We start from the raw sequence: 12,153 nt of genomic DNA, 5'->3' as shown, positions 1-12,153 counted from the left end.
GCATATAGCACCTCTACAACGCGATAAACCATATCCTTCAACGGAATTGCACCTATATGCTGAAATAATGCACTACCTGTATGGGAATCGCCCTTGCCGTCATGTAGTCAACAACTTGATCTATGCCTACTTGTCATTATTTTCCAGTTCGGTCTTGCCATTGATCATTACTCACTACCACATGTAGGTCTAACAATGTCATCTCTCGTGAAGACCTTTGCTCAATAATTTTTTAGATCTAAAAAAAGGGGGATAGTCGGAACCCTTGGATTTGGTGCTCAATTAGTACTAGTATCTATGAAATACAATGATGTATGTGTTCATTTTGTTTAAAGTATATATTTTCGTCGATCCCGTCTTTCCTGGCTAGATAAGACCATAACAACTGGCGCCTAAAAGGAGGCAGCGGAGGCGACCTGTGGGGCCCATTTGACCCAACGGTAGGCCACACTAAATTCCTAAGGAAATTGTGTGGAAAAAATTGTAGTCCTCCCGTTTCTAAATATAAGTCTTTTTAGAGATTTTAATATGGACTACATACGGATGTATATAGATTAGTTTAAAGTGTAGATTCATTTATTTTACTCCGTATGTAATCCATATTAGAATATCTAAAAATACTTATATTTAGGTACTGCTATTCACCTAACACAGCCATGGTGGGCTATCCAACCCCAGTCAGATCCTTAAAAAAAAGGATCGCTCCTAGACCTCGCTCCCCAGGCAATGCCAGGAGCGGAACTCTAGCGCCGTTTACAGCCGTCCACTGCGGCCTCCCCTTCCGCCGCTGCCAAAGGCCTCTGCCGCTGTGGCGGCGGCCCCCATCTCCGAAGGAGGTGGGGGTTCCCTGGTTGTGGTGCAGGAGGTGGAGGACGGCCCATGTGGAGCGGCGCTGACGGGGAAAAAGATGGTAGCGCGGCGATCCTAGTGGTCTTCGATCTCCTGCCCAATTCGCCGCTCTTCCAGCCGCCGGCCGTCCTGGACCTCTGTATGGATGGGTGCATGACACTCCCGGACCTCTGTATCGGATGGGACCCGGTCGTGCGCGTCCTGAAACATCAGCCCGTGCGGCTTCAAGGAGTCGCATTCTGAAGCTTCGCATTCCGTCCACTCCATAGGGTATATCGACATGGTCTTCTATGCCACTATCCATGGTGTTGATAGTGGCGGGGAATGTCAAGGTGGCCGTCCAACGGCACTATCGTCCATGGTTTGGTGGTGGTGAACTAGTGATTCAGATCGGACGGCCGAATGGTGGTGACTGTAAACTGTTCTGCCGTCATTTCCTACGGCTCCATGACGGTGATGGTCATCGAAATGTCTCTGGGAGGGTTCATCTCTCCTGATCTCATTGTTGACTTCGGCGGTAAGATACAAATAATGGACGATGTCTTGACACAGAGGGATGGTGTGCAGTGGCGGCGTCACATCACATGTTGCCGCTAGGTTCATGGAAAAGTGGTGGCTACAACACATGAGTGACGTCAAAGATGGTGCTATTTGAGCACCCGGTCTTCAGCCCCGGGGCGAAAGCCTAGGTCACACCCGAGTGGTGATACCTGGCAATGACGATGCTTTCTTATGTCGTTACCTTGTTTAAGACATTGCTCAGATATGCTTAGACTGTTCTTCAGGGTGAAAACCTAGATTCTAGCCTTGGTTGTTGGATCCGGTGACCGCGACACTTGAGTGTCGCACCCTTCCCGAAGGCGTTGCTGTTGAAAAACCTCGCCGTCCATGTGGTGCCATGAGATGGTTGGTGTGGATATGTTCATTGTTGTAGTTTGCCGATCATGGATCTTATTGCTTTGAGGCTTTTTTCTTTTTTCCTTACCTACACATAGCATTGGTTTTATATGACTTTGCTAGTTGGCACATGTTTTCTCTTGTGTGTGAGTTGGTGTTGGTTGTGTGCATCCTAGTTACGCAGAGACCGGGTGTGTGCTCTTTGTGTTATGTATTTTCTTGATACTCTATTTTGAGCCAATAAAACCCACCATTTTTCAAAATAATAACATTGTAATGCTGTTTGTAAAACTTACACGTCGACGTCATATACTAGGGACTGGAACTCTCACAACAAAACAATCATTTGAGTTTTGAATTTTCATTTGTAGCGGTTTATATTCATTTTTTGTGTGAAATGCAACTTAATTTTTCTTTATGCATCAACAAAATTAGACTTATTCTTGGATCAAACTAGTTCTTGTTTGAAGCCTCAGTCGCAGTACATATATAATTTGGTCTAATTGCTCTTGTATTTGGTTCACTTTCAGCCAGCTAGATTGATATATTGGGCGCATGCACACATACGGTACCCAATTAGTGATAGAAGAAAAAAAAACTGATCTGGGGAATTCCCACGCTCTGTCTGTTATCGATCTGGAATGTGTTCCCTGCCATAACTAAGTAATGGCCACAATATATGAGGCGATCTCCAGATTAATTGCCAGCCGCTCAGACAAATATAGAAGCGTGATCTTCTGTGATGCAGTAACATTTGACACCAAAAAGAGAGCGGCGATGGCGCGGACGGGCTCGCGCGCTCTTGCTATCCGGCAAGGACGGAGTGGCAACACGTGGTGTATAGTATTAAATGCAATCGTATGTACAAAGCATCGTTACGTACGTTCGCAAGCGAGTTGACGAAGACGGTGACGGCGAATCTAACGAGGGAGAATCGGTACGGGATATTATTGTTCCGTTGGTACAGATGGGTTGTGACTGCTCACGTTACAATTCCGTCTCGTGATTCCGTTGCATAAACGCTGCGTGCGGGATGCCTAGGTGAATACTATAATGTAGGGCACCGTCATCTGTCCGGGGCTGGAAAGTAAAAGCAGATCTGTCTTCTACCCCTGGGGCGGTGGCGATAGCGAGGAGCTCATGGCTATGGAGGTCGTGACCGCCGGAGAGGAGGAAATTGATTTCTTGTCCGATCCGGTCGACAGGTAAACCTTGCCGCTCCCACTTTATGTTCTCTGTGGTAGGATAGAGCAGTTCCTTACTTTCATACTCGTCCCGCTTGAAAAATAGATTTCCACTGCTGGATTTGGACGGAGCAGAGCCGCTGTTGAAACATGGTGCGAACCAAGCGCCAGTGTGCGGGCCTGCTGAATCCAGCATTGCTGAAGCGGGAGATGCCATAGTAGCCATGGAAACTGATCTGAACAGCACTTGCGAAGCAGTAGTGCTGTCTGTAGCAGCTTCAGAGCAGTCTACAGGGAAAGACAACCCTGAAGCCCCTGGCTGGACGAAGAGGTACATCCGCACGGCATTAGCTTTACTGTGTTTGATTTGTGCACTAATTGTTCCTCCATGTGCATGCCGTGTGCTAAAACACCTAAGTGATTTTTTTTTCTGAAAATATACATCTCTATACATGCAGAATCCGGGTTGGGCATGTACCTGAGGAAAGACCCCCATGTGCTTCTAGGATGAGTGCGCTGGAACTAACACTGCGAAGCTATGCAGAAAACAAAACTGAAACTGTCATAGTTCCTGCTGTGGGAAGGAACTTTGATACACTCGGTGAAGCTTATGATTACTACAATCTATATTCATGGGAGGTTGGGTTTGGAGTAAGATATGGCAAAGCCGGCTAAATGTCGAAAGAACCAAATGCATGCAGGAGATAGTTTGTGGATGTTCGGTGAGTAGTCATTTACTGTGATACGTATCGCTGCCTATGAGTGAAGATGTTATTGACAAATACTGTGATGTTCGTTTTTTTTGTACATTTTCAGGGAATACCAAAGAAGGATAACAAACGTACATGCCGATGTAGATGCCCTGCTATGATACGGCTGCTGCGTTCAGCCGATAATGGCTGGTATATAAATGAGTACAGGACAGATCACAACCATGCTCTCACTGAAAAATGTGGTGAGAAAGTTTACTGGCCTTCACACAAGCATATTGATATATACACACGTGATGTGATTAAACAACTCCGTGAAAACAACATTAGCGTTGGCAAAGTTTACAATATAATCGGAAGTTTCTTCGGTTCAATGAGCAATGTACCATTCACCAAAAGAGCTCTCCGAGGGTTGTGTGGCAAGATCAGTCGTGAACAAGCTGATAATGATGTGAAGAAGACAATGGATGTTTTTGCAGAATTAGGAGCAAAAGATTCCGGGTTGTACTACAGAGTACAGCCTGACGAAGAAAGCCGCATACGCAATCTGTTATGGTCAACTGGTGCCAGCAGAGCACAATACTACTACTTTGGAGATGCAATAACCTTTGATACAACTTACCGCACAAACATGTATGCCATGCCATTTGGACTGTTCGTTGGAGTCAACAATCACTTCCAGAGTGTGATATTTGGTGGTGTGCTCATCAGGGATGAGACAGAGGAAAGTTTCAAGTGGGTCTTTAGTGAATTCATCCGCATGATGGGTGGGAAGCATCCACAAACAATACTAACTGGTGAGGAATGCAATAAGATATTTTTCTTAATCTCTCGTATTGTCGAACACTGTGTTGTCAGAGTACTGACATAATATGATGACTTTCGATTTTTCTTGTAGACCAATGCAGAGCAATGGAATTAGCTATTGAGAAAGTTATGCCTGACACAACACAACGATGGTGCAAATGGCATGTGCTCAAAAAAGCAAAGGAATATCTTGGATCGTATTACACGAAACGCAGCAAATTCAAGTCAGATTTCCACAAAATAGTACAACACATGTTGACAGTAGACGAATTTGAATTAGCATGGGAGCAGATGATTGAAACATATGGTCTGCAAAAGAACAATTACCTCACCCAGATATATGAGACAAGAGAGAAATGGGCGAAGCCATATTTCCATGGAAAGTTTTGTGCTAAGATGACCAGTACGCAGAGCAGTGAAAGTGCCAACCACATGTTGAAGACTTATGTTCCAGCTAGTTGTCCAATGCATCTATTTGTTCGTCAGTACATGCGGCTTCTTTTTGATAGAGAGGCAAGTGAGAACTATGAAGAGAGGAGAACCAAAATAGTAAGTTTTTCAGAAATTGTTATTCGGATTTTGTTAGTGTGTGATCTCATGTCATCTTATAAATATAATGTCTGCTTTTTCAAGTGTCCCCTGTAATGAGAATGAACACACCCTTGGAGCATCATGCTAGCAAGGTGTACACTCGAGCTATATTTGACATGTTTGGCCAAATCACATATGAAGCATCACCGTACAGAGTTGAAGAAGTTGAAAAAGGTAAAACATACTTTGTCAGACGACACCATCCAGAAAAACATGAAATGTGGTGTAGGGTTCTATATAAGGTAGAACTTGTTGATGATGGACCACAAGTGTTCTGTGAATGTGGCAATTTCGAGCACACTGGCCTGCTCTGCTGCCATGCTGTCAAGGTAATGCACTGCCATATCCTGCTGCTAAAAAATCTGAAAAGTTCTCTTTTGAATGCCTGTATGATGAAACACCACCTATGTGTGACAGGTACTGGATTTCATTGGCATAGATCACATACCAGAGAAGCATATTCTCAAACGTTGGACGAAAGATGCACGAGATATACTGCCAGCCCATCTGTCATACCTTCAGAAGGATAGCATTTCTGTAAAGTCAGTAACATTCAGACATTCAAATCTCTACAGCCATGCACTTGAAGTTGTGAGGTTAGGGGATGCAAATCCAGAGGCATATGGGATTGCAATGGAAATTCTCAAGATAACAATGGATAAGCTAACACCTGTAGCTGCTGCCCGTGATGGCATGGGATTGGAGGACAGAACTCATCGGATGCAACTTAAAGACAAGGAACCCATTCCAGCAATCGCATACACCAGCGGCAATGCAAGTGATGCAGAAGGCAGCGCTATCGGTGATTTTGTAGGGCTGAAAGCACGAGAGCGAAAAAGGAAAGCTGGGAGACCTACCAACAGCAGAGATAAACCTCCATACGATGATCGGGGTGCAAAAAGCAAGAGGTTAAAACAATGCAGACCTACTGAAGATGGTGACAAGTGCGGCACGAGCAAGCGCACTCGTTTCTGCATCATATGCCGCGAACCTGGACACAAGAGCACAACTTGTCCGCAAAGAGGTGATCTTCCTCAGAAGGAAAGGAAGGAGGCAAAATGCTCAAATTGTGGAGTCGGTGGCCATAGGAGAAACACCTGCAACAAGCCAAGAGTTGTTCTCCATATTGCTGCCAACACTGATATAGACGCAAATAGAATTAGTACTTTGGTTTGAACTCATGTGATACACGATGTTGAGGGCTTTGCAGCCAGTAGATGATAACTCTCTGTAATAAGACATGGCATTTGTTGCTGTGCGACACAAATCTTGTAACTTATTATGGTCTGAACAATTTTTCTGCTCTGTATTTTCAAAATGGAAGTTTATTTTTCTATAAATTCATTCCCCCGAGTGTATATATTCACTTCTACCTTAGTCCTCGCATGCAACATTAAAATCCTATCGCGGGTGTGGATGACAGCTGTGAACACAAGCCATGATGTGTGCGCTGAGCGCGAACCGCCCGCCGTTTGAATTTTGTACTGATCGAGCGCGCTCGGGGCACCACGCTGTGCTTAAATACCGATACCTTGCCTCTCGTCCAGCACCCCTGACTCTCACACCAACCTCCACCACTTGCCACCCCAATCCCCCCAAGCCCTCTACATCCTGCTGCCTACGAGCAAGGTGTGCAAAAAGCAAATCAGTGTGTGCATACCGCATACAAGTTTAGATATGTCTGCGGCTCTATCCATCGCACAATCTGATGGGCATGTGTCATCAAGATCTGCTTCGGTCGGCATTCGATTCACCGACAATTGAAGTCAGCCGACCGGCAGTGATCCGCATCATGATGTTCTCTCCCGCAGCTCCTCTTTGATCATGGTATGTACATATGATCTTTGTTGTTTTTGATCTGTTCTTCGCCTGTCACATGTCCTAGCAGTAATAACGCAGATGGCGTCTGCATGTAGGAATCAGTTCATGGCAGGGCTGATGGCGTCTCAATGGCGGATGGAGATCAGAAAGATGAGCCTGAAGTCGAATCTCGTCTTTCAGCGGTCGAGGGGATGGCTACATATGATCCAGAAGAACATATTTTAGCTGGCGGTGACGACACCACAAGCACGAGTAGCTACTGCGAGTCAACTACCAGACTCATCCGTTGATCCAGTATGGACGACGACGATGGCGCTACACCAGCTAAGCGGGCACGCATGCACGAATGAAAAACCTATGAGTTTTCTTAACATCTGCTAAGATGGGGCTACCGCTCCATAAGTAGAAAGCCTAGATGAGATTAGCGAGTCAACTAAAATAAGAATCTTTCCATTTCCCCCTTTACCGCTGTATTTGGAAAATCCGAGCATGGGGGGTGGTATTGAGTTAGGTTTGTATTGAAAGCTAACTGTAGGTCCCACCATGGCTAGGTGGATTGTATGGTATCTACACGACGAAGTTGACCGTCTGTGCAACTTTGGATCTAGATTATGTTTCGCTTTGTCGTAAATTATGAGTAATTTGTTTAGATGTGCGTAACTATTCTGTTTGATAATAGCTATGGCACATGTAAATGCATATCCATTGGATTTTGATTTTTGTCTTTTCTTTGATATGCTCGCTTACAAGTTTTTCTTCCGGCTTAGCACACGCTCGCGACGCTGCTACATCGGCTGTCTCGCGGCCCATTTTCCCAATGGATTTTGCGTAGCGGGCCGTTGTTTGTTGGGCCGGCGGACCGTTGGTTGTCCCCAAGAGAGCAGTTTCGTGGATTAGAGGGCGCTGGTTCAGATTTCTCCCTGTTCATCTCCTCTCCTTCCCAGGTCATTCATTTCGCCCGTTCCCCATTCTCCTCTTCCTCAGTTGCTTCTGGAGGCGACGGCGGCTTCCGGAGGGCGATTAGTGCAAGGAGACGAGTTGATCTGAGGTTGTTCTCTCCTTTGCTTCTCTTCCACTCTTCGTGTATGTGGCTTACTCACAGATCTAGAATCTAGTTATGGCGTTTGTGTGTTACTCGATCTAGGGTTCGTGGTTTCAATGCCTACACGAGCTTCTTTTCTTTTTGTTTGCGTGGCAAATGATTCTGTTAGGAATGTTTGTTTGCCTCGTTCCCGATCCCCCTGATTGTTAGAAGCAGGAGGCTTTGTTTTTCGATCTATCTAGTAGTTGGGGTGGAGAGTGGCTCTGTAGATGTGGATATTGAGTATAGTTAAAGATTGATAGATGTTCAATGTGGCTGCGCTGCTCACTTCCTCTTTGTAGGTGCACGTGTTTTCTTCGGTATTCAATGTTTGATCTATGGAGCAGATATTTTTGATTCAAATCTATCTGAATATATTGACATATGATTCAGAACGAGAATTAATCAATACCATCCGGTGTGTAGTTTTTGTTTGATGTATGTGATATTGTCCTCTAGTAAATTTGCAATAGGTTTGTACAAGTGTGATAGGTTTTTAGCAGTCCCTGGTTGATATTCTGTGTCAGTTTTAGTATATATGTTTTGACAGGAGGCAGAACAATCCATGGCAGATTTGAACACATGTCTTATGTCTTTTGCGCAGCAATCATGTTTTTTTTGAAATTCAGTATTCCATGAGTAATTAATCTGTAAGCCTAGTCTCTGAACCAAAAGGTGTGATTTTTTCATTTAACATATTTTCTGGTTTCAGTGCTGTGAAATCAGTTTTTGTCGGTGAGCAGTACTGTCAGATAACAGATTTTTAATGCATATACAACTTTTGCAACCAGGATGTTGTGCCAAGTTTGCTTCTCTCATTGCGCGGCGTACAACGACACGACCTTCGGCATGTTTTTTCGGGATCCAAACAAAAAAATTGTGGTAATGTCTGCCGACATGTGCTCTGTGTGTTTTTGGTAGGCTCTCTATTTTTTTAGTTGTTTAACTTTACTGATGCTTTCATTCTTTTATTTTCAGCTGCTGCCCTGCTCTGTGACAGAACGTTTCCCACGGCACTTTGCTGGTGACTTTCTGAACTTCCGAGCTCATGGCCGACGGTACGTTGTGTATGTGTACACAGGGGCTGACAACAAGAAAAGAATTGGTGGTGATGACTTGTGGAAGTTCATGAAGGACTTCAACTTGGGACTTGGACAGCTTGTTGTTCTTGTGATGACTGGGCGCATTGCAAAAGCATATGTGTGTTCCTTTAGTTCTGGCTTTGTTGATGGAGGTGGATCTGAAGTAGTACAACAGGAGGAAGAGCAAATATGCACGGATGAAGAGGGACGGGTAGATGAGGATGAGAATGATGGAAAGGTCATGGGAGAAGCAACCATATATAGGCATGATATACAACACGGGTGTGATTTTGGATTTGGATGAGGAAGACCAGCTTGCCAGGATCATCGACATTGAGCAGGGGAACATTGGTTCACGGTTTGTTCATCGTTTCACACGCACCAACACCAGGAAGAAGTCAATGGTATGTTTCTTTTCTAACATTTTTTTACATTATTGAGCCTAAACGTCTAGGCATTGCAATCAGATACATGTTATTTTATAATGGTATAGGTCAAATTTTAAACCTCCAATCATCAGCACAACCATTTAGCAGCATAAAAAAACAATGATAGATCACATCTACATTTTTTATGGCTCTAATCTGTGTCTCTTTTTTTGTTTATTCTTTCTTTTTTACCCAGAAAATCCCCAACAAAGTGCGTGTGCTCCTGAATATTGGAGCTGAAGGTTTTATTGGTGTTCGTTTGGGAGAAGGCCCGGTCTCCAGGGTTGGATTCAAAACATCCAAGGATGGACGCATGGTTTTCAGTAAGGAGTGGGGAATTTTCGTGTCAACTCACAACTTGGAGGCAGGGAGTGCTGCTGTTTTCACCTTTCGTAGGAGCAATACGGCCACCTTTGACGTGGTTTGTGTTGTTGACATTCTGAGCATATGAGCTTAGTTTCTACTTCCATGCTAGCCATCTACATTTTTCTGGTCTTTGTGCCATGCGTGATTTCCATGAAACTTGTTAAAGTTTGCTATTTCTTATGTTGAATGCACTTTTATGGCGGGGGATTTGAACCTCGCTCCTCAAGGGATTATGCTACCCGCTGCTGGCCCATGTGACTTTTATTATTTTGGAATGTGTGGCCTTCGGTTGTTTAGTATGCAATATTAGCAATATTGTCGGAGTTTCAGGAAGAATCTCAACTTTTTAGGTGGAGTTTGGAGGGTGAATGTAGTTTCCCTTTTTTAGTTGCAATTTTTTATTTTATATTGTATTTATAAAAATAAAGCAATTAGGAGTATATGCTCATGTGTATCAACAAGGTGCAAACCGCCTTGTTTTTTAGTATATTTTACAGTTATAAAATTTATACAGATAAATATAAATGAAATAAAAGTGCATAGATTTTTTCAAATTTTATTTTGTAGTCTGATGTAGATGTACAAAATTTATTTTTTAATTGGAATTTGTCTCGTGTGATTTATTTTTGTAGACATATAGTATACATGCATGGAAAACACCTTGGCTAGTACATGCATTTTGTGTGATTTTTTTAAGATGAAAAATGCCAAGATTTTTTGTAATACTCCTATTTATAGAAATAAAAACATAGCCGACAAAAGGCATATTTGAGGGTAAACTTGGTTCGCGTCTGACTGCATCAGACACTCCTATTTTATGTAAAGGTTGTGTGGTTTTTCATTAGCCTTTGTTTTTGTTTTATATGTGGACTTTTGTTTTTTCATGCACAAAACAAGGTGGTCGCAAAAAAAAACACCACTATTTGAAGGAGAACCACATAAAAGAGAGCCGTCTCTCTTGCATAGTACACACTATAAATTGAACACCCAGCTTCAATTCATTTTTTCATCAAAGTTTTGTGCTAGTTCTTCAGGGGGGCGGAGGGGAGTTACCAATTCTGGTCTTGCAAGTCTTCAAACTATAAGAAAAATTATCTCAAAACCTGGTTTGGTTGGTAATCATCTAAATGGATTTTGGCATATATCCGATAGAAGCTCAACAATTTTCAGAACAAAGATGGTTGATGATTTTCAGCATTCAATTATAATCATATGGTGGTCGGAGCACTTTTTATTTCCTATAGTTGTCTTTTATTTCCAGGATATTTATTTCACAAACTTGCATGGTCTAAACAATGATGCGATCAGAGGGATTGTTGACAAATAAAGAACGCTAGGATGACAAAATGTTCCTAATATTGGATATACTATAAAAGTGATATACATTTGTTCTAATAGTAACTTCTTCATCATTTTTTTGTAGTATACAATTTTTTTTGATGTAATATGCATGTTTTTGTAATAAATATTTTTTTATGTGTTTTTGTTGTAATAACAATGTTTTGTAATAAAAGACATTTTTATGAATTTTTTATGCAACAATATATCTCTCCTTAGGTGATGAATGATTTTCAGTTATAATCAGTTCTTTGTCCAGCGCCCACACACGAATCACGAGGTTTGTGTGTTCAGGCACAAACAATAGTTTAATGAGCTGCGCTGACAGCCAAGTACACATTAGGCAAGGCAGCACGCACCAGATGGTGGACCGTGTGCATTATTAATCTCAACTGATCCCGTGGACAACCAGACCATGGAATTGTCTATGCATGCGTCCGTGCTGCCCGCGAGGGAGCCAGTTGGCACAGTCCAAGACTGATGCATCCGGCCAAACCTAGACCACTGAGCTACAGTACACAGAAAGGGCACTTTTGGGAAGCAGACAGCATTATTTCAGCCGACCAATCCACAACTGCAATTCAGCTGGCTTGGCCCAGCCCGGGATGCGTGTCCGACGCACGCGCTTCTTCTCAGATACACTTCGCCACGTGCCCACCTTTCCCTTATTTGCCCCTGTCTCTAGCCCGCGTCGTTGATACAAATGAGGTAAGGCAACAAAAAACGGGTGCGTTGAATTTGCTCCGAACCCATGTGACCGTGCAGTGGGTACGCCACTGATCCTGGGCCCAAACAGACTGAACACTGTACATACGGCCGTGCCTCGCTTCCGGAATCCAGCCCTTGCCTTATCTACACGCTCTGCTGCGAGCATCTAGCAATCCAGGCCACATCTTCTTTCTTCTTCCTCAATAGCCCCTCCGCGCTCCTCACCGCGCTCCTGCCCGCCCCTGAGTACAACGGCGACAGTTAACTCACTCGACGCCGCTGACCGAATCG

At 43.6% G+C, this 12,153-nt stretch overlaps 1 long non-coding RNA gene across 1 annotated transcript; it reads left to right on the top strand.

The window, feature by feature from the left end:
* The first annotated feature begins 7,776 nt into the window (after positions 1-7,776).
* LOC123187264 (uncharacterized) lies at positions 7,777-10,060 on the top strand. Its single transcript, XR_006493870.1, has 4 exons — positions 7,777-7,907; positions 8,732-8,822; positions 8,919-9,426; positions 9,647-10,060. It is a non-coding gene; the product is annotated as an uncharacterized lncRNA (long non-coding RNA).
* Positions 10,061-12,153: the final 2,093 nt, after the last annotated feature.

This window comes from Triticum aestivum, chromosome 2A (genome assembly GCF_018294505.1).
Source record: "Triticum aestivum cultivar Chinese Spring chromosome 2A, IWGSC CS RefSeq v2.1, whole genome shotgun sequence".
Classification (NCBI taxonomy): domain Eukaryota; kingdom Viridiplantae; phylum Streptophyta; class Magnoliopsida; order Poales; family Poaceae; genus Triticum; species Triticum aestivum.
This window is presented reverse-complemented; position numbering and strand designations above follow the sequence as displayed.